Source organism: Ranitomeya variabilis, chromosome 2 (genome assembly GCF_051348905.1).
Source record: "Ranitomeya variabilis isolate aRanVar5 chromosome 2, aRanVar5.hap1, whole genome shotgun sequence".
Taxonomy (NCBI): Eukaryota; Metazoa; Chordata; class Amphibia; order Anura; family Dendrobatidae; genus Ranitomeya; species Ranitomeya variabilis.
This window is the reverse complement of record NC_135233.1, coordinates 395747499-395768320: the sequence shown is the minus strand read 5'-3', so window position 1 is coordinate 395768320 and position 20822 is coordinate 395747499.

Below are 20822 nucleotides of genomic sequence, written 5' to 3'. Positions count from 1 at the left end.
ATCATTGCTAAACCGCTAACTGACATGACTAAAAAGGGTACCAATTTCTCCATTTGGCCTGAGGCTGCTGTGCACGCATTTGAATTTCTTAAGTACATTTTTGTTTCAGCCCCCATTCTTGTGCAGCCAGACGTATCAAAACCCTTTGTTGTGGAGGTTGATGCATCTGAGGTTGGTGTGGGGGTGGTACTATCTCAAGGCTCATCTTTGAGTGGTTTGCGTCCGTGCGCCTATTTCTCCAAGAAACTGTCGTCTGCCGAACGTAACTACGATATCGGCAGCAGGGAGTTGTTGGCAATTAAGTTGGCCTTTGAGGAATGGCGACACTTCTTGGAGGGGTCGGTATATTAGGTAACTGTTATTACCGATCATAAGAATCTGCTGTATTTGGAGTCAGCCAAGCGTCTGTCCCCCAGGCAGGCTCGCTGGGCATTGTTTTTCACGCGGTTCAATTTTGTTGTCACTTATAGACCGGGGTCTAAAAACACTAAGGCGGATGCTCTGTCCAGGTGTTTTCCGGGGGGAGAACCTCGGGAGGATCCAGTACCCATCCTCCAAAAGGGTGTTGTGGTTTCGGCTCTCACTACCGAGGTTGAGGCTGAGATTGCCGAAGCTCAGGAGGAGGTACCATCTGAGCTTCCCATCAACAAATCTTTTGTACTGCTTCATCTCTGCTTAAAGGTTTTGGCGGAGCATCATGATGCTGTCCTGGCTGGCCACCCAGGGGTTAGAGGTACCTTGGAGTTGGTGTCACGTCGGTTTTGGTGGCCCAAGATCCGACAGGACGTGGTCTCATATGTGTCAGCTTGTACCACGTGCGCTAGGGCTAAGACGCCCCGCTCCCGTCCTGTTGGCACACTACTTACTCTTGAGGTACCTAGTAAGCCGTGGATGGAAATCTCCATGGATTTCCTCACTGATTTGCCCTCCTCAGCTGGGAACACGGTCATCTTGGTGATTGTTGATCAGTTTTCTAAAATTTCGCACTTTGTGTCTTTGCCTTCGTTGCCTAACGCTAAGACTCTGGCTCAGGTATTTGTGCAGGAGGTGGTCAGACTTCATGGGGTTCCATCTGACATCGTGTCTGATAGGGGGTCTCAGTTTGTGGCAAAATTTTGGAAAGCATTTTGCTCACGGCTGGGGATCAAGTTGTCTCATTCTTCGACGTTTTATCCTCAGTCAAATGGTCAGACGGAGCGTATGAACCAAAATTTGGAACAGTACTTATGCTGCTTTGTCTCTGATAACCAGGAGGAGTGGTCTACCTTTCTTCCTTTGGCTGAGTTTGCCATCAATAATCACCGCCAGGAGTCGTCTGGGGAGTCTCCGTTTTTTTGTGTTTACGGGCTACATCCTCAATTTTGTACTTTGAGTCAGGGGGGCTCTTCCGGCGTTCCGGAGGAGGACCAGTTAGGAGCACAATTGTCATCAGGGTGGAGGAGAGTTAAACAGCGCCTGTTGAGTGTGGGTGCTAGGTACAAACGTGTGGCTGACAGTAGGCGTGTGCCAGGTCCGGACCTGAGTGTGGATAACTGGGTGTGGTTATCCACAAAAAACATAAGACTCAAAATACCATCCCTTAAATTGGGTCCACGCTTTATTGGTCCATTTAGGGTCACCGCCGTCATTAACCCAGTAGCGTACCGATTGGAGCTCCCTACGGTGTATAAGATACACAATGTGTTCCACAGGTCTCTTCTAAAGAAGGTGGTGGGTTCTGTGGACGCAGCACCTATGCCACCTCCAGTCTTGGTGGATGGTAATTTGGAATTCGAAGTCTCCAAGGTGGTTGACTCTCGTGTAGTGCGCCGCACTTTACAGTACTTGGTACACTGGCGTGGTTATGGGCCTGAGGAGAGGTCCTGGGTACCAGCCTCGGACATTCATGCGGATCGGCTGGTCAGGTTTTTTCATCGTCGCCATCCAGACAAGCCGGGTCCTATAAGCCGTGAGGGCCCTGGGGTCCCTCGTAGAAGGCGGGGTACTGTCACGTCGGACGCTGTTCAGACCAGGTTGTTTGACAGACAGCGGTAATTCTGCTTTTGACCACTATTTGCTCATTGGCGTCGGCTAGATTTTATCTAGCTGTTCCGGGGTGAATTTACCTGATCCTCGGATTGGAAGCTGGGCCATGCCCATTGCCTTTAAATAGCTCTCCTGATCATTGGGCGTCGCCAATTATAGCTTCTGACTTGTGCGTTGTTATCTCGGTCTGGAGTGGAGAGCTGGTTGCTGGAGAGTCGTTGCTGGTGGTGTATTTTCCTTTGTCTTATTTACTCCTTCCTATATTTGTATTTATTTTGCCCTGCACATTTATAGTGTATTCCTGAGTGTCTGCGGCGTGGTGTATATTTTCCTTTATCCTTGTCTGTGCTAACTGTGGGTATTGATGAATTAAATCTTCACTGGGTGGTGGACGGAGGTTTTCAGCCTAGGGTTGAAACAGGAGACAGGGCGAGGTTCGAGGTCTGGACATGCACGCCATCAGTGTAAACTCCAGGTAGAGGGTCAGTCAGGATTTCCCTAGTCTGAGGGAAATTGCAGGGGCCCGGGTTATTAGCTCTCGCTCACCTAGTCTCCCCGTGACAACTGCCCCTATGTACAAGAATGTAACTGCTATAATACTGCCCCTATGTACAAGAATATAACTACTATAATACTTCCTCTATGTACTGGAATATAACTACTATAATACTGCTCCTATGTACAAGAATATAACTACTATAATACTGCCCCTATGTACAAGAATATAACTACTATAATACTACCTCTATGTACTGGAATATAACTATTATAATACTGTTCCTATGTACAAGGATATAACTACTATATTACTGCTCCTATGTACAAGAATATAACTACTATAATACTGCTCCTATGTACAAGAATATAACTACTGTAATACTGCTCCTATGTACAAGAATATAATTATTATAATACTGCCCCATGTACAAGAATATGACTACTATAATACTGCCTCCTATGTACAAGAATATAACTACTATAATACTGCCTTCTATGAGCAAGAATATAACTACTATAATACTGCTCTTATGTACAAGAATATACAGTATGTACAAGAATATAACTGCTATAATACTGCTCCCTATGTACAAGAAAATAATTACTATAATACTAGACGCGGGATTTCCATTATGACATCTACGTCGATACTGTGCCCGTCGCTGATTGGTCGAGGCCCAGGCGGCCTCGACCAATCAGAGACGTGGGATTTCTGGACAGACAGAAAAACCCTTAGACAATTATATATATAGATGTACAAGAATATAACTACTATAATGCTGCCCCTATGTACAAGAATATACAGTATGTACAAGAATATAACTACTATAATACTGCTCCCTATGTACAAGAAAATAACTACTATAATACTGTCGCTATGTACAAGTATATAAATACTATAATACTGCTCCTATGCACATTAATATAACTACTATAATACTGCCTCCTATGAGCAAGAATATAACTACTATAATACTGCCTCTATGTAGTGGAATATAACTACTATAATACTGCCCCTATGCACAAGAATATAACTACTATAATACTGCCCCTATGTACAAGAGTATAACAACTATAATACTGCACCTATGTACAAGAATATAACTACTATAATACTGCTCCTATGTACAAAAATATAACTACTATAATACTTTACAGGAATACCAGTTTGCTATTGATAATATTGCCTTTTAACCAGCTGTATTTTTATCTCTCATCTCCAGTTTTCTCTTTCTGATTTACCATCTGCTTTTTTATCTTATGAATCTCGTAATTAATGTCTCATATATCAGTACAATTCATCTTATAATAAAGTTGCCTGTTATGATTTGCTATTGTTTAATACAAGTTTCCTTTTGTTTTAAAGTCAGAAGTTTTGGTGTCAGATTTGTGCTCACCTGCAGCCTCCAGGATGCTCTTGGTTGGGTTGGGGCTGACATATAACCATTGGATGTTGCTGCTGTAGACAGACTGGCAGGTAACACTGACAGGTAGGACATAATTAGGTATTTCGGGGGAATAATTTCTAGAACATTTTAACTATAATTAGTTAAGAAGCCTACTTGAGCTAAACCTGTCTGGCTTTAATGTTATAATGCATATTAATCAGGCTCTCTTTACCATACGACGGGCCAGACACATGGTGAGATTATGTGATTCACATAGCAATTAAGCAGAACACCGAATTGGAGCGGAGCTATTTTAGTTTATTGCGCAGTACTGATACCAATCCCATTAAACCTTCCAGTTAAACTGTGATTTCGAGAAGTTTTTTTTGTCTTTCTGAGAAATCCTAGAGAGATGCTTTGTAATTAATCCTGTCTTATCCTTTCATCTGTAATGGTGAAGAGGATCTCATATTCTGGATCCCAGGAGACATTTGGGATGGTGCTTAAGTGCAAACATTACCCCTTATAATAAGGTTTATTAGTAATTAATAGAACTGAGTTACATATCTGAAGAGGCACTGTAGACGAATCTATGAAGTAAGGTTTTATATTAATGATCTAATGCCAAGATTCATTAGTGATCGGGATAAGGTAGATATTGGAATAGTGTGGAACAGTTTTGTTACCCACTTCTCCTGGATCTAGAGATGATTGATATGTATTGCTTCAGCAGTTGTTGGCTCTTTTTGTTTTTCTGCGCTCCTGGCTGCAGCAGCAACCTGATGCTCCTCTGTTTCCTCACTGTCCCAGTCCACATAGGCCCGCTCAGATGATGGGACTCTGCTGGAATATTTAGGACGCAGCTACCCAGGCTACCTTTTTCTTCTTCCTTGTACACTGACCAAGTCAGCTCCTCTAAATACCTTGTTCACTTTGCTTTATCTCTTGGCTTAATTCTGTAACATTTATCTTCTCTTCATACTCAATTCTCCAACATTGCTGGTGATCTCTGCCATACGCCTGGACCAGTTCTGTTAATTTGGACTCTGGTACACATTGTGTTCTGCTCTGCTGAATTTCTGGGCTTGGTCTATGACATATCACTCTGTTGCAAATCAAGCTCTGGTACACTACTGTGTCAGTTCTGTATTGGACACTATTGCAAACTTAGCTTTGCCAAATCAATGAGTCAAAGCTGCTATACTGCTGTGACAGCTATGTATTCAAATTATCTGAAAACTCATCTCTATTACTTTTCTGAGTATATTCTGCTGGGCCTAATCTGCCTCTGAGCCTCTTTTTTTAGTCCATTTCTTTATCACTGAATTTACCATGCTCCCTTATGGATTACAAGTCTGCCTCTGACTAATTAGTCTCCATTGTTCCATCTGGACCACACGCTGTATATCTGTGCTCATCCGGACCAGGGACTTTGAGGATTGATCTTACTAGGTAAGACACAACATGTTTCTGCACCATCAGCAGCTTCTTGTAGTTTTTCTATCTTGTTTTCTGAGTTAGTGATCAGTGAATCTGCCAATATTCGAATTCACTCATTCTCTTGAATTCTCTCAAATTTTTTGAGTTCATCCATTATTATTAACAGAGACCAATGCATAACAAATGTAGGAAAAAAATAGTACTCAATTCATCATTGACTTGTCCTGCCACAGCAAATGGCGTCTGGTCCATGCCACAGACCACAGTCCGGTCTCCAGAGAAAACAGTCCAAACAACAGCCTGGTCATCAGCAAAGCTCTCTCGTGACACCATAAAGTGCATTGTGATGTTAAAGACCTATTTAATGCCGGGAACCTGGAGGCCCTGCCTCTGATTGGGTGGCTGGGCTGTCACTCAAAATACTGACAGCCCAACACACCCCTGATTCTATAGAACAGCTGAGCTGTCTCTCATTGCCTCCCTAGGACACCGTGAATGGTGGAATAGGAGGCTTTGTTGATGGGACAGGTGAGTGACAAAGTGAGTATTGCTATTACTTTTTATTACTTTCTCTGCCCTCTAACAATCATTAAAATGGTGGAATATGCTTAGGGTTCAGGAGAATCTCATTTTAAATTCACCATGAACTGATTTACTCTAGTCTGGTATTAATTATTAAAAATACACATTTTTTTGACCCAATGCCGGAGTCTTTTTCAGGTAGATAGCCCAAAACTCCTCCTAAAGGGACATAAGATGCTGTCACGCAGTGTGTAGGAAAGGTTAAGTACAACACAAAGTCTGCCCTTTCGTTCCTATATAGGTTCTGCACCTATCGTCGAGCAGGATACCTAATCCCTGCCTGACCATGGACATAAGCCTTGCACCATGAAGGACAGGATGTCCGCTAGTCAATCCCCACTCTCACTAAAGACAAATGGGCTAAACAAACAAGAGAAACATTTAGTTTGAGTAGACTCAGAGAGAAACATGGATGTCCTCCAAACATCAGAGAGGAAGATAACCGACAAATTATACCTCCCGGCCTCAACAGCAAAATGGAAATAGCAATATCACCACAACTTCCAGCAGCAAGCTGGAAGTTATAAACACCCCGGTCCAAGTGTGTCAACTAGAGCCGGGGTAAGTTTGCCACTTGGTCCTAGAGTCAGAAGGCCCAGGAAGAAGTCTGCAAAGCAAACTGCAGAGACCTTCTGCAGTCAGACGCAGAGCAACGGTCTGCAGCCTGACACACCCGTTATAAATGCTCCAGTCATGCTATGACGAGAAGACTATTAGGTAATGTATCTGATGAAGAACCCAGCTCTGGGTAGAAACTTTTTTAATATCTGTTAGTAAATACATTCTAAAGACAATGAACATTTTCTGAAGAATGTTATTCCTAATGTATCATTGTTGGGAGTCTGATCACTGGGACTTCCCTGGATCTTGAGAACAGGTGCATCAAAGTTACTTTAATAAATGGAACGTATTCACTGTTTGGGCACATTTTCTCACAACTAGTACATTTATATAGGAAACTTCATTTTCAGGATCTGTTTGAGTCAAAACAGACAAAAATTCATATATTTGGTATATTATGACTAGTGTTGAGCATTCCGATGCTGCAAGTATCGGGTATCGGCCGATACTTGCTGTATCGGAATTTCCGATACCGAGATCCGATATTTTTGTAATATCGGATATCGGTATCGAAACAACATTAATGTAAAAAGGTGTAAAAGAAAGAATTAAAATAAAAAAAATCGCTATACTCACCTGTCCGACGCAGCCGGGACCTCAGCGAAGGAACCGGCAGCGTTGTTTGTTTAAAATTCGCGCTTTTACTTGCTTACGTGAATTCCCGGCTTCTGATTGGTCAGGGCGGCCATGTTGCCGGGACGCGGACCAATCACAGCAAGCCGTGACGAAATTACGTCACGGCTTGCTGTGATTGGTCCGCGTCACGGCAACATGGCCGCCATTAACCAATCACAAGCCGTGACGTCACGGGAGGCTGGACACGCGCTTATTTTGAAAAGCGCGCGTGTCCAGCCTCCCGTGACGTCACGGCTTGTGATTGGTCACGGCGCCATATTGCCGGGATGCGGACCAATCACAGCAAGCCGTGACGAAATTACGTCACGGCTTGCTGTGATTGGTCCGCGTCCCAGGAACATGGCCGCCATTAACCAATCACAAGCCGTGACGTCACGGGAGGCTGGACACGCGCTTATTTTGAAAAGCGCGCGTGTCCAGCCTCCCGTGACGTCACGGCTTGTGATTGGTCACGGCGCCATATTGCCGGGACGCGGACCAATCACAGCAAGCCGTGACGTAATTTCGTCACGGCTTGCTGTGATTGGTCCGAGTCCCGGCAACATGGCCGCCCTGACCAATCAGAAGCCGGGAATTCACGTAAGCAAGTAAAAGCGCGAATTTTAAAGAAACAACGCTGCCGCTTACAATCGCCGAGGTCCCGGCTGCGTCGGACAGGTGAGTATAGCGATATTTTTTATTTTAATTCTTTATTTTACACATTTATATGGTTCCCAGGGCCTGAAGGAGAGTTTCCTCTCCTTCAGACCCTGGGAACCATCAGGGATACCGTCCGATACCTGAGTCCCATTGACTTGTATTGGTATCGGGTATCGGTATCGGATTGGATCCGATATTTTGCCGGTATCGGCCGATACTTTCCGATACCGATACTTTCAAGTATCGGACGGTATCGCTCAACACTAATTATGACTCTTCGGACATCAGTTTGATTGTCCATACATCATTTTTACAGGGTGTGTGCTATAAATAGTCTTTCCATTAAAAACATTCTTATTCACAATGATGTAACGTGTGGCTGGTACTATAAACTCTGCAACACTAAAAAGGAAACATGGTATGAAATCTGTGCAATCCGGAAGGTAGGATCTGCCGATTTATGTGCAGGTGTTTTGGTAGGGGATGCGTTACAGCAAAGGATGATACATCCACCGTTTAGGAGTCTGGAAAAGTTAGGCTCGAGTTCTTCTAGAGGTCACTTCTGTTGTCTCAGGTTATTAGTTTTAAAGCAGGGTGTGACCAATAAAACTAAAAAATAACCTTTAATAAGTTTTTAGTTAAAAGTTGGTGTAGCCAACTATATAAAACATGGAAGACTCACAAGAAAAAATTCCCATGCAGGGGAATAATCAGTAGCTAATTGCCCAAGACCTTCTATATCCCCCCATTTTGTGGGTCCCCCACTGGTTTGGAGGGACTATATTGTATTTTCCCCTGATGAGTTAGGAACAACGAAACGCGTAGGGAAATGTGTTGGATGTTTTGGGGTTAAAGTCTTCCTCCTAAACAGCGTGGATGGGTATGTGTGTGGCCGATATTAAAAGCCCCCCCCTTCCAGATGCTGAGGATGTGAGAGGTCTTACCCGGGCCAAAAAGGAAGTCCTGAGGTGAGATCGTTCCATTTACTATACACTGATCATAAGTTCTGCATCGCCATTTTATGAATGGGGACAAGCTATATGCGGATTGAGGTGTATTTGTTTTACATACTCCTTGATAGGAGTGGTTTTTTTTTGTTTTTTTTCCCTAAAGAGACTGATATATCTGTGTGGACCAGAAGGTCTTGGGCAATTAGCTATTGATTATTCCCCTGCATGGGAATTTTTTCTTGTGAGTCTTCCATGTTTTATATAGTTGGCTACACCAACTTTTTAACTAAAAACTTATTAAAGGTTATTTTTTAGTTTTATTGGTCACACCCTGCTTTAAAACTTATCTTTGACTGGTGTTGTTCACTTTTGATTGATTCTATTCTCAGGTTTATTAGACTGAGGATTCCTGTTTAAAATATTTTATTGTTTTTTAGAACTATTTAAATATTTCTAATTTAAAAAAATAAATACCATATATGATGGATCAGTTATTCTCCTATGATTGCTACAGATAAGGTGACATTCAGAATAGTGTGCTTGCTATAAGCCTGACAGTAAGTGACCTCAATCCTGGGATTTCAGTACCATGTACTGGTTCACTGAACTGGTTTTTGTTTCCCCCTTCGATGATTGATGCGATAAAATACTATATATGCTGTTTAAAAAAAAGAAAGAAAATAAAAATAAAAATCAATAGTTCTCCAGACCAGGCAAAAATAAAAGTACTTGTTTGAGAAATTAACTCCTTGGACGATTGTGATCTTATTTCATTATTTATTTATTAACCCCTTCATGACCCAGCCTATTTTGACCTTAATGACCTGGCCATTTTTTGCAATTCTGACCAGTGTCCCTTTATGAGGTAATAACTCAGGAACGCTTCAACGGATCCTAGCGGTTCTGAGATTGTTTTTTCATGACATATTGGGCTTCATGTTAGTTGTAAATTTTGGTCGATAATTTCTGAGTTTATTTGTGAAAAAAATGGAAATTTGGCGAAAATTTAGAAAATTTCGCAATTTTCACATTTTGAATTTTTATTCTGTTAAACCAGAGAGTTATGTGACACAAAATAGTTAATAAATAACATTTCCCACATGTCTACTTTACATCAGCACAATTTTGGAAACAACATTTTTTTTTGCTAGGAAGTTACAAGGGTTAAAATTTGACCAGTGATTTCTCATTTTTACAACAAAATTTACAAAACCATTTTTTTAGGGACCACCTCACATTTGAAGTCAGTTTGAGGGTTCTATATGGCTGAAAATACCCAAAAGTGACACCATTCTAAAAACGGCACCCCTCAAGGTGCTCAAAAATACATTCAAGAAGTTTATTAACCCTTCAGGTGTTTCACAGCAGCAGAAGCAACATGGAAGGAAAAAATGAACATTTAACTTTTTAGTGACAAAAATGATATTTTAGCAACAATTTTTTTATTTTCCCAAGGGTAAAAGGAGAAACTGGACCATGAACGTTGTTGTCCAATTTGTCCTGAGTACGCAGATACCTTATATGTGGGGGTAAACCACTGTTTGGGCACACAGCAGGGCTCGGAAGGGAAGGAGCGCCATTTGACTTTTTGAATGAAAAATTGGCTCCAATCTTTAGCGGACACCATGTCGCGTTTGGAGAGCCCCCGTGTGCCTAAACATTGGAGCTCCCCCACAAGTGACCCCATTTTGGAAACTAGACCCCCCAAGGAACTTATCTCGAAGCATAGTGAGCACTTTAAACCCTCAGGTGCTTCACAAATTGATCCGTAAAAATGAAAAAGTACTTTTTTTTCACACAAAACTTCTTTTAGCCTCAATTTTTTCATTTTCACATGGGCAACAGGATAAAATGGATCCTAAAATTTGTTGGGCAATGTCTCCTGAGTACACGGATACCTCATATGTGGGGTAAACCACTGTTTAGGTGCACGGCAAGGCTCGGAAGGGAAGGCGCGCCATTTGACTTTTTGAATGGAAAATTAGCTCCAATCGTTAGCGGACACCATGTCGCGTTTGGAGAGCCCCTGTGTGCCTAAACATTGGAGCTCCCCTACAAGTGACCCCATTTTGGAAACTAAACCCCCCAAGGAACTTATCTAGATGCATAGTGAGCACTTTAAACCCCCAGGTGCTTCACAGAAGTTTATAACGCAGAGCCGTGAAAATAAAAAATATTTTTTCTTTCCTCAAAAATGATTTTTAGCCCGGAATTTTTTATTTTTCCAAGGGTAACAGGAGAAATTGGACCCCAAATGTTGTTGTCGAGTTTGTCCTGAGTACGAAGATACCCCATATGTTGGGGTAAACCACTGTTTGGGCGTACGGCAGGGCTCAGAAGGGAAGGCACGCCATTTGGCTTTTTGAATGGAAAATTAGCTCCAATCATTAGCGGACACCATGTCACGTTTGGAGAGCCCCTGTGTGCCTAAACATTGGAGCTCCCCCACAAGTGACCCCATTTTGGAAACTAGACCTCCCAAGGAACTAATCTAGATGTGTGGTGCGCACTTTGAACCCCCAAGTGCTTCACAGAAGTTTATATCGCAGAGCCGTGAAAATAATACATTTTCTTTCTTCAAAAATATTTTTTTAGCCCAGAATTTGTTAATTTTCCCAAGGGTAACAGGAGAAATTTGACACCAAATCTTATTGTCCAGTTTCTCCTGAGTACGTTGATACCCCATATGTGGGGGTAAACCACTGTTTGGACACATGCCGGGGCTCGGAAGGGAAGTAGTGACGTTTTGGAATGCAGACTTTGATGGAATGGTCTGAGGGCATCTTGTTACGTTTGCAGAGCCCCTGATGTGCCTAAACAGTAGAAACTCCCCACAAGTGACCCCATTTTGGAAACTAGACCCCCCAATGAACTTATCTAGATGTGTAGTGAGCACTTTGAACCCCCAAGTGCTTCACAGAAGTTTACAACGCAGAGCCGTGAAAATAAAAAATCATTTTTCTTTCCTCAAAAATGATGTTTTAGCAAGCAATTTTTTATTTTCACAAGGGTATCAGGAGAAATTGGACCCCAATAGTTGTTGCCCAGTTTGTTCTGAGTACACTGATACCCCATATGTGGGGGTAAACCACTGCTTGGGCACACGTCGGGGCTCGGAAAGGAAGTAGTGACGTTTTGAAATGCAGACTTTGATGGAATGGTCTGCGGGTGCCACATTGCGTTTGCGGAGCCCCTGATGTGCCTAAACAGTAGAAACCCCCCAAAGGTGGCCCCATTTTGGAAACTAGACCCCCCAAGGAACTTATCTAGATATGTGTTGAGCACTTTGAACCCCCAAGTGCTTCACAGAAGTTTACAACGCAGAGCCGTGAAAATAAAAAATCATTTTTCTTTTCTCAAAAATGATGTTTTAGCAAACAATTTTTTATTTTCACAAGAGTAACAGGAGAAATTGGACCCCAATAATTGTTGCCCAGTTTGTCCTGAGTATGCTGGTACCCCATATGTGGGGGTAAACCACTGTTTGGGCGCACGTCAGGGCTCGGAAGGGAGGGAGCACCATTTGACTTTTTGAACGCAAGATTGGCTGGAATCAATGGTGGCGCCATGTTGCGTATGGAGACCCCTGATGTGTCTAAACAGTGGAAACCCCTCAATTCTAACTCCAACACTAACCCAAACACACCCATAACCCTAATCCCAACTCTAACCCTAACCCTAATCCCAACCCTAACCCTAATCCTAACCCTAACCCCAACCCTAACCATAACTTTAACCCCAACACACCCCTAACCATAACCCTAACGACAAGCCTATTCTTAACCCTATTTCCAACCCTAACTCTAATTCCAACCCTAAGGCTATGTTCCCACGTTGCGGATTCGTGTGAGATTTTTCCGCACCATTTTTGAAAAATCCGCAGGTAAAAGGCACTGCGTTTTACCTGCGAATTTACCGTGGATTTCCAGTGTTTTTTATGCGGATTTCACCTGCGGATTCCTATTGAGGAACAGGTGTAAAACGCTGCAGAATCCGCACAAAGAATTAACATGCTGCGGAAAATACAACGCAGCATTTCCGCACGGTATTTTCTGCACCATGGGCACAGCGGATGGTACTGTAATCCTGATAGAACACTGCTACAAATCCGCAGCAGCCAATCCGCTGCGGGTCTGCAGCCAAATCCGCACCGTGTGCACATAGCCTAATTCTAACGCTAACCCTAGTTCTAACCCTAACCCTACCCCTAACTCTACCCCTAACCCTAACCCTACCCCTAACCCTACCCCTACCCCTAACTCTAACCCTACCCCTAGTTCTAACCCTAGTTCTAACCCCAGTGGGAAAAAAAATATTTTCTTTATTTTATTATTGTCCCTACGTATGGGGGTGATAAAGGGGGGGGATCATTTACTATTTTTTTATTTTGATCACTGTGATAGGTTTTATCACAGTATTCAAAATGTAGCTGGAACGAATCTGCCGGCCGGCAGATTCGGCGGGCGCACTGCGCATGCGCCCGCCATTTTGGAAGATGGCGGCACCCGTGGAGAAGACGGATGGACACCGGGAAACTCGGTAAGTATGGGGGGGGGATCGGATCACGGGGGGGTGATCGGAGCGGGGGGGTGGTATCGGAGCATGGTGGGAGCGGACAGGAGGACGGGGGAGCGGACAGGACGACGGAGGGGAGCGGAGCACAGGATGGAGGACTGGGGAGGAGATCGGTGGCGGTGGGGGGGTGCAGACCAGTGTTTCCAGCCATGGCCGATGATATTGCAGCATCGGCCATGGCTGGATTGTAATATTTCACCAGTTTTCATAGTGAAATATTACAAATCGCTCTGATTGGCTGTTTCACTTTCAACAGCCAATCAGAGCGATCGTAGCCACAAGGGGGTGAAGCCACCCCCCCGGGCTGAAGTACCACTCCCCCTGTCCCTGCAGATCGGGTGAAATTGGAGTTAACCCTTTCACCCAATCTGCAGGGACGCGATCATTCCATGACGTCACATAGGCGTCACATGTCGGATTGGCACCGACTTTCATGACGCCTACTTGGCGTCAAAGGTCGGGAAGGGGTTAATTTTCATTCTAACCTCTGGCCACATTTTTTAGTAATCATATCACATATAGAATATATGATATCACCTGTATGGCTGTATGGCTCCACTGCTGGGCTCTGCTTCCTTCTTTTATGACATAACGGACTCTCCTCTGGACTAATTTACATAATTCAAGCAATCCTGAACTAACTATACACACTCTTGTCTTTGTGTGACTTGATTTGTCCTGTTCTGCTTGTCTACATGCCATTCATCTGAATGTCCAGTTCTCCACTGTTCCATGTGCCATTCAGTAGAGTTGAGCGACTTTCATTTTTTTAAGATCGAGTCGGGTTTTGTGAAACCCGATTTTGTCCAGAGTCGAGTCGAGTGCAGTCGGCCGATTATCGCTAAAAGTCGGGGATCGACCGAAACACGAAACCCAATGCAAGTCAATGGGGAAGCATAGTCGGCAGTGAGTGGAGGCCAGGAAAACACCTACAGTGCCCATTTTAATGCCAAAAACATCCATTCTTGTTTCTGAAGCTTGTCAATCTTAATTAACTTTATAATAATAGTTGGGCATAGGGAATTGGGGGTCATTTGGCAAAAGTTGTGGGGGGAGTAGGGCCGGCTCAAGTTTTTCGTGGGCCCAGGAAATGCGGACTACGTCACGGCGGTGTTGCAGGGAAAGGTAAGTATTTCAACGTTGCAAGTGCTGTGATCCTGAGCAAGCAGGGGGGGCCCACTCGTTCGCATTGGCACTGGCACAGGGCCCCTCAAAGTACAGCGATGTGTGTTTGCATGGCGGGGGCGCCTCCCACCAGCAGCGACACTTTTGCGTACTCTGAGGGGCCCTGTGCCAGTGACGTCGCCAACGAGTATGCCCCCCCACCTGATGAAGGAACCTGCACTTTCATCTGCACCTTCCTCTCTGTCCCTGTGTAAGGTGGTATAACATGCGGGAAGGGGAACCTTACTTTCAGCAGGGTCAGATTCTGGCTGTGTAGAGTACAAGGGGAATGTAGTGGTCTAGGTCAATGTACCAGCAGACTCATCTAGCAGTGGCTGGGCAATGGGCAGGATGAGGAGGAAACAGATATAGGGCCAAAGAATAAAGTAGGCTAAATGCAGTTCAAAATTGGTAACAGGACTAAACAGGCGGCATTGCTTTGTTCAGTGGAGTAGCAAACCCAAGAGCAGCAGACACTGTTTCAAGGGCATAACAACACTAGTAGGCCAAATGCAGTTTAATATCTGATAGTATAGGGCGAAAGCCAGAATGTGGAAGCTCAGCTTTGTTCAGTTGAGGACAACACCAGGCAGGGGCAGACAGACACCTTTAGTAGGCCGGAACAGCCAATTGCATTTTTAAAAATGGTAATTTGGAACTGAAGGTTGAAGCTCAGCTTTATTCAGTTGAGGACAACACCAGGCAGGGGCAGACAGACACCTTTAGTAGGCCGGAACAGCCAATTGCATTTTTAAAAATGGTAATTTGGAACTGAAGGTTGAAGCTCAGCTTTATTCAGTTGAGGACAACACCAGGCAGGGGCAGACATTCACCTTTAGTAGGCCGGAACAGCCAATTGCATTTTTAAAAATGGTAATTTGGAACAGAAGGTAGAAGCTCAGCTTTATTCAGTTGAGGACAACACCAGGCAGGGGCAGACATTCACCTTTAGTAGGCCGGAACAGCCAATTGCATTTTTAAAAATGGTAATTTGGAACAGAAGGTTGAAGCTCAGCTTTATTCAGTTGAGGACAACACCAGGCAGGGGCAGTCAGACACCTTTAGTAGGCCGGAACAGCCAATTTTTTAAAAAAACAGCAGTTAGTAAGAGGCAGAAGGTAGAAGCTCAGCTTTATTCAGTTGAGGACAACACCAGGCAGGGGCAGACATTCACCTTTAGTAGGCCGGAACAGCCAATTGCATTTTTAAAAATGGTAATTTGGAACTGAAGGTTGAAGCTCAGCTTTATTCAGTTGAGGACAACACCAGGCAGGGGCAGACATTCACCTTTAGTAGGCCGGAACAGCCAATTGCATTTTTAAAAATGGTAATTTGGAACAGAAGGTAGAAGCTCAGCTTTATTCAGTTGAGGACAACACCAGGCAGGGGCAGACATTCACCTTTAGTAGGCCGGAACAGCCAATTGCATTTTTTAAAATGGTAATTTGGAACTGAAGGTTGAAGCTCAGCTTTATTCAGTTGAGGACAACACCAGGCAGGGGCAGACATTCACCTTTAGTAGGCCGGAACAGCCAATTGCATTTTTAAAAATGGTAATTTGGAACTGAAGGTTGAAGCTCAGCTTTATTCAGTTGAGGACAACACCAGGCAGGGGCAGACATTCACCTTTAGTAGGCCGGAACAGCCAATTGCATTTTTAAAAATGGTAATTTGGAACAGAAGGTAGAAGCTCAGCTTTATTCAGTTGAGGACAACACCAGGCAGGGGCAGACATTCACCTTTAGTAGGCCGGAACAGCCAATTGCATTTTTAAAAATGGTAATTTGGAACAGAAGGTTGAAGCTCAGCTTTATTCAGTTGAGGACAACACCAGGCAGGGGCAGACAGACACCTTTAGTAGGCCGGAACAGCCAATTGCATTTTTAAAAATGGTAATTTGGAACAGAAGGTAGAAGCTCAGCTTTATTCAGTTGAGGACAACACCAGGCAGGGGCAGACAGACACCTTTAGTAGGCCGGAACAGCCAATTGCATTTTTAAAAATGGTAATTTGGAACAGAAGGTTGAAGCTCAGCTTTATTCAGTTGAGGACAACACCAGGCAGGGGCAGACAGACACCTTTAGTAGGCCGGAACAGCCAATTGCATTTTTAAAAATGGTAATTTGGAACAGAAGGTAGAAGCTCAGCTTTATTCAGTTGAGGACAACACCAGGCAGGGGCAGACAGACACCTTTAGTAGGCCGGAACAGCCAATTTTTTAAAAAAACAGCAGTTAGTAAGAGGCAGAAGGTAGAAGCTCAGCTTTATTCAGTTGAGGACAACACCAGGCAGGGGCAGACAGACACCTTTAGTAGGCCGGAACAGCCAATTGCATTTTTAAAAATGGTAATTTGGAACAGAAGGTTGAAGCTCAGCTTTATTCAGTTGAGGACAACACCAGGCAGGGGCAGACAGACACCTTTAGTAGGCCGGAACAGCCAATTTTTTAAAAAAACAGCAGTTAGTAAGAGGCAGAAGGTAGAAGCTCAGCTTTATTCAGTTGAGGACAACACCAGGCAGGGGCAGACAGACACCTTTAGTAGGCCGGAACAGCCAATTGCATTTTTAAAAATGGTAATTTGGAACTGAAGGTTGAAGCTCAGCTTTATTCAGTTGAGGACAACACCAGGCAGGGGCAGACATTCACCTTTAGTAGGCCGGAACAGCCAATTGCATTTTTTAAAATGGTAATTTGGAACTGAAGGTTGAAGCTCAGCTTTATTCAGTTGAGGACAACACCAGGCAGGGGCAGACATTCACCTTAGTAGGCCGGAACAGCCAATTGCATTTTTAAAAATGGTAATTTGGAACTGAAGGTTGAAGCTCAGCTTTATTCAGTTGAGGACAACACCAGGCAGGGGCAGACATTCACCTTTAGTAGGCCGGAACAGCCAATTGCATTTTTAAAAATGGTAATTTGGAACAGAAGGTAGAAGCTCAGCTTTATTCAGTTGAGGACAACACCAGGCAGGGGCAGACATTCACCTTTAGTAGGCCGGAACAGCCAATTGCATTTTTAAAAATGGTAATTTGGAACAGAAGGTTGAAGCTCAGCTTTATTCAGTTGAGGACAACACCAGGCAGGGGCAGACAGACACCTTTAGTAGGCCGGAACAGCCAATTGCATTTTTAAAAATGGTAATTTGGAACAGAAGGTAGAAGCTCAGCTTTATTCAGTTGAGGACAACACCAGGCAGGGGCAGACAGACACCTTTAGTAGGCCGGAACAGCCAATTGCATTTTTAAAAATGGTAATTTGGAACAGAAGGTTGAAGCTCAGCTTTATTCAGTTGAGGACAACACCAGGCAGGGGCAGACAGACACCTTTAGTAGGCCGGAACAGCCAATTGCATTTTTAAAAATGGTAATTTGGAACAGAAGGTAGAAGCTCAGCTTTATTCAGTTGAGGACAACACCAGGCAGGGGCAGACAGACACCTTTAGTAGGCCGGAACAGCCAATTTTTTAAAAAAACAGCAGTTAGTAAGAGGCAGAAGGTAGAAGCTCAGCTTTATTCAGTTGAGGACAACACCAGGCAGGGGCAGACAGACACCTTTAGTAGGCCGGAACAGCCAATTGCATTTTTAAAAATGGTAATTTGGAACAGAAGGTAGAAGCTCAGCTTTATTCAGTTGAGGACAACACCAGGCAGGGGCAGACAGACACCTTTAGTAGGCCGGAACAGCCAATTTTTTAAAAAAACAGCAGTTAGTAAGAGGCAGAAGGTAGAAGCTCAGCTTTATTCAGTTGAGGACCACACCAGGCAGGGGCAGACAGACACCTTTAGTAGGCCGGAACAGCCAATTGCATTTTTAAAAATGGTAATTTGGAACAGAAGGTTGAAGCTCAGCTTTATTCAGTTGAGGACAACACCAGGCAGGGGCAGACAGACACCTTTAGTAGGCCGGAACAGCCAATTTTTTAAAAAAACAGCAGTTAGTAAGAGGCAGAAGGTAGAAGCTCAGCTTTATTCAGTTGAGGACAACACCAGGCAGGGGCAGACAGACACCTTTAGTAGGCCGGAACAGCCAATTGCATTTTTAAAAATGGTAATTTGGAACTGAAGGTTGAAGCTCAGCTTTATTCAGTTGAGGACAACACCAGGCAGGGGCAGACAGACACCTTTAGTAGGCCGGAACAGCCAATGGCATTTTTAAAAATGGTAATTTGGAACAGAAGGTAGAAGCTCAGCTTTATTCAGTTGAGGACAACACCAGGCAGGGGCAGACATTCACCTTTAGTAGGCCGGAACAGCCAATTGCATTTTTAAAAATGGTAATTTGGAACTGAAGGTTGAAGCTCAGCTTTATTCAGTTGAGGACAACACCAGGCAGGGGCAGACAGACACCTTTAGTAGGCCGGAACAGCCAATGGCATTTTTAGAAATGGTAATTTGGAACAGAAGGTAGAAGCTCAGCTTTATTCAGTTGAGGACAACACCAGGCAGGGGCAGACATTCACCTTTAGTAGGCCGGAACAGCCAATGGCATTTTTAGAAATGGTAATTTGGAACAGAAGGTAGAAGCTCAGCTTTATTCAGTTGAGGACAACACCAGGCAGGGGCAGACATTCACCTTTAGTAGGCCGGAACAGCCAATTGCGTTTTTAAAAATGGTAATTTGGAACAGAAGGTAGAAGCTCAGCTTTATTCAGTTGAGGACAACACCAGGCAGGGGCAGACAGACACCTTTAGTAGGCCGGAACAGCCAATTTTATAAAAAAAAAGCAGTTAATAAGAGGCAGAAGGTAGAAGCTCAGCTTTATTCAGTTGCAGCTTCTTGGCAATAATATAAAGAAGACGCGACAGGACAACACTCGGTGGATGCCATATCTGTGTTTTCAATGGAAAAAAACCTTTCAGTTAACTACTTGCAGGAGCAAGTTTTTGTAGCTGGTGGACAATTTTTTTAAAAAAAAGCAGTTAATAAGAGGCAGAAGGTAGAAGCTCAGCTTTATTCAGTTGCAGCTTCTTGGCAATAATATAAAGAAGACGCGACAGGACAACACTCGGTGGATGCCATATCTGTGTTTTCAATGGAAAAAAACCTTTCAGTTAACTACTTGCAGGAGAAAGTTTTTGTAGCTAGTGGCCAATTTTTGTACTGTACCAGTTTTTTGTTGTATATGTTTTTGTTTTTAATGTTAAAATGTCTGCATTTGATATCTCTCCAGTATTTTCTTTTTTATAAGCAAAATACTGCAGTTTTACATCGGTTTCATGGATACACAGGCAGCTTGGTGGTGAGTGGAGGAGTATTTAAAGTAGGGACCGCAGACAGGCTATCAAAGGCCTAAAATAACAAACAATAGGCTCATGGCAGCTTTACAGCGGTTACATGGATACACAGGCAGCTTGGTGGTGAGTGGAGGAGTATTTAAAGTAGGGACCGCAGACAGGCTATCAAAGGCCTAAAATAACAAACAATAGGCTTATGGCAGTTTTACAGCGGTTACATGGATACACGGGCAGGCAGCTTGGTGGTCAGTGGAGGAGTATTTAAAGTAGGGACCGCAGACAGGCTATCAAAGGCCTAAAATAACAAACAATAGGCTCATGGCAGCTTTACAGCGGTTACATGGATACACGGGCAGGCAGCTGGTGATGAGTGGAGGAGTATTTAAAGTAGGGACCGCAGACAGGCTATCAAAGGCCTAAAATAACAAACAATAGGCTCATGGCAGCTTTACAGCGGTTACATGGATACACAGGCAGCTTGGTGGTGAGTGGAGGAGTATTTAAAGTAGGGACCGCAGACAGGCTATCAAAGGCCTAAAATAACAAACAATAGGCTTATGGCAGTTTTACAGCGGTTACATGGATACACGGGCAGGCAGCTTGGTGGTCAGTGGAGGAGTATTTAAAGTAGGGACCGCAGACAGGCTATCAAAGGCCTAAAATAACAAACAATAGGCTCATGGCAGTTTTACAGCGGTTACATGGATACACGGGCAGGCAGCTTGGTGGTCAGTGGAGGAGTATTTAAAGTAGGGACCGCAGACAGGCTATCAAAGGCCTAAAATAACAAACAATAGGCTTATGGCAGTTTTACAGCGGTTACATGGATACACGGGCAGGCAGCTTGGTGGTCAGTGGAGGAGTATTTAAAGTAGGGACCGCAGACAGGCTATCAAAGGCCTAAAATAACAAACAATAGGCTCATGGCAGCTTTACAGCGGTTACATGGATACACGGGCAGGCAGCTGGTGATGAGTGGAGGAGTATTTAAAGTAGGGACCGCAGACAGGCTATCAAAGGCCTAAAATAACAAACAATAGGCTCATGGCAGCTTTACAGCGGTTACATG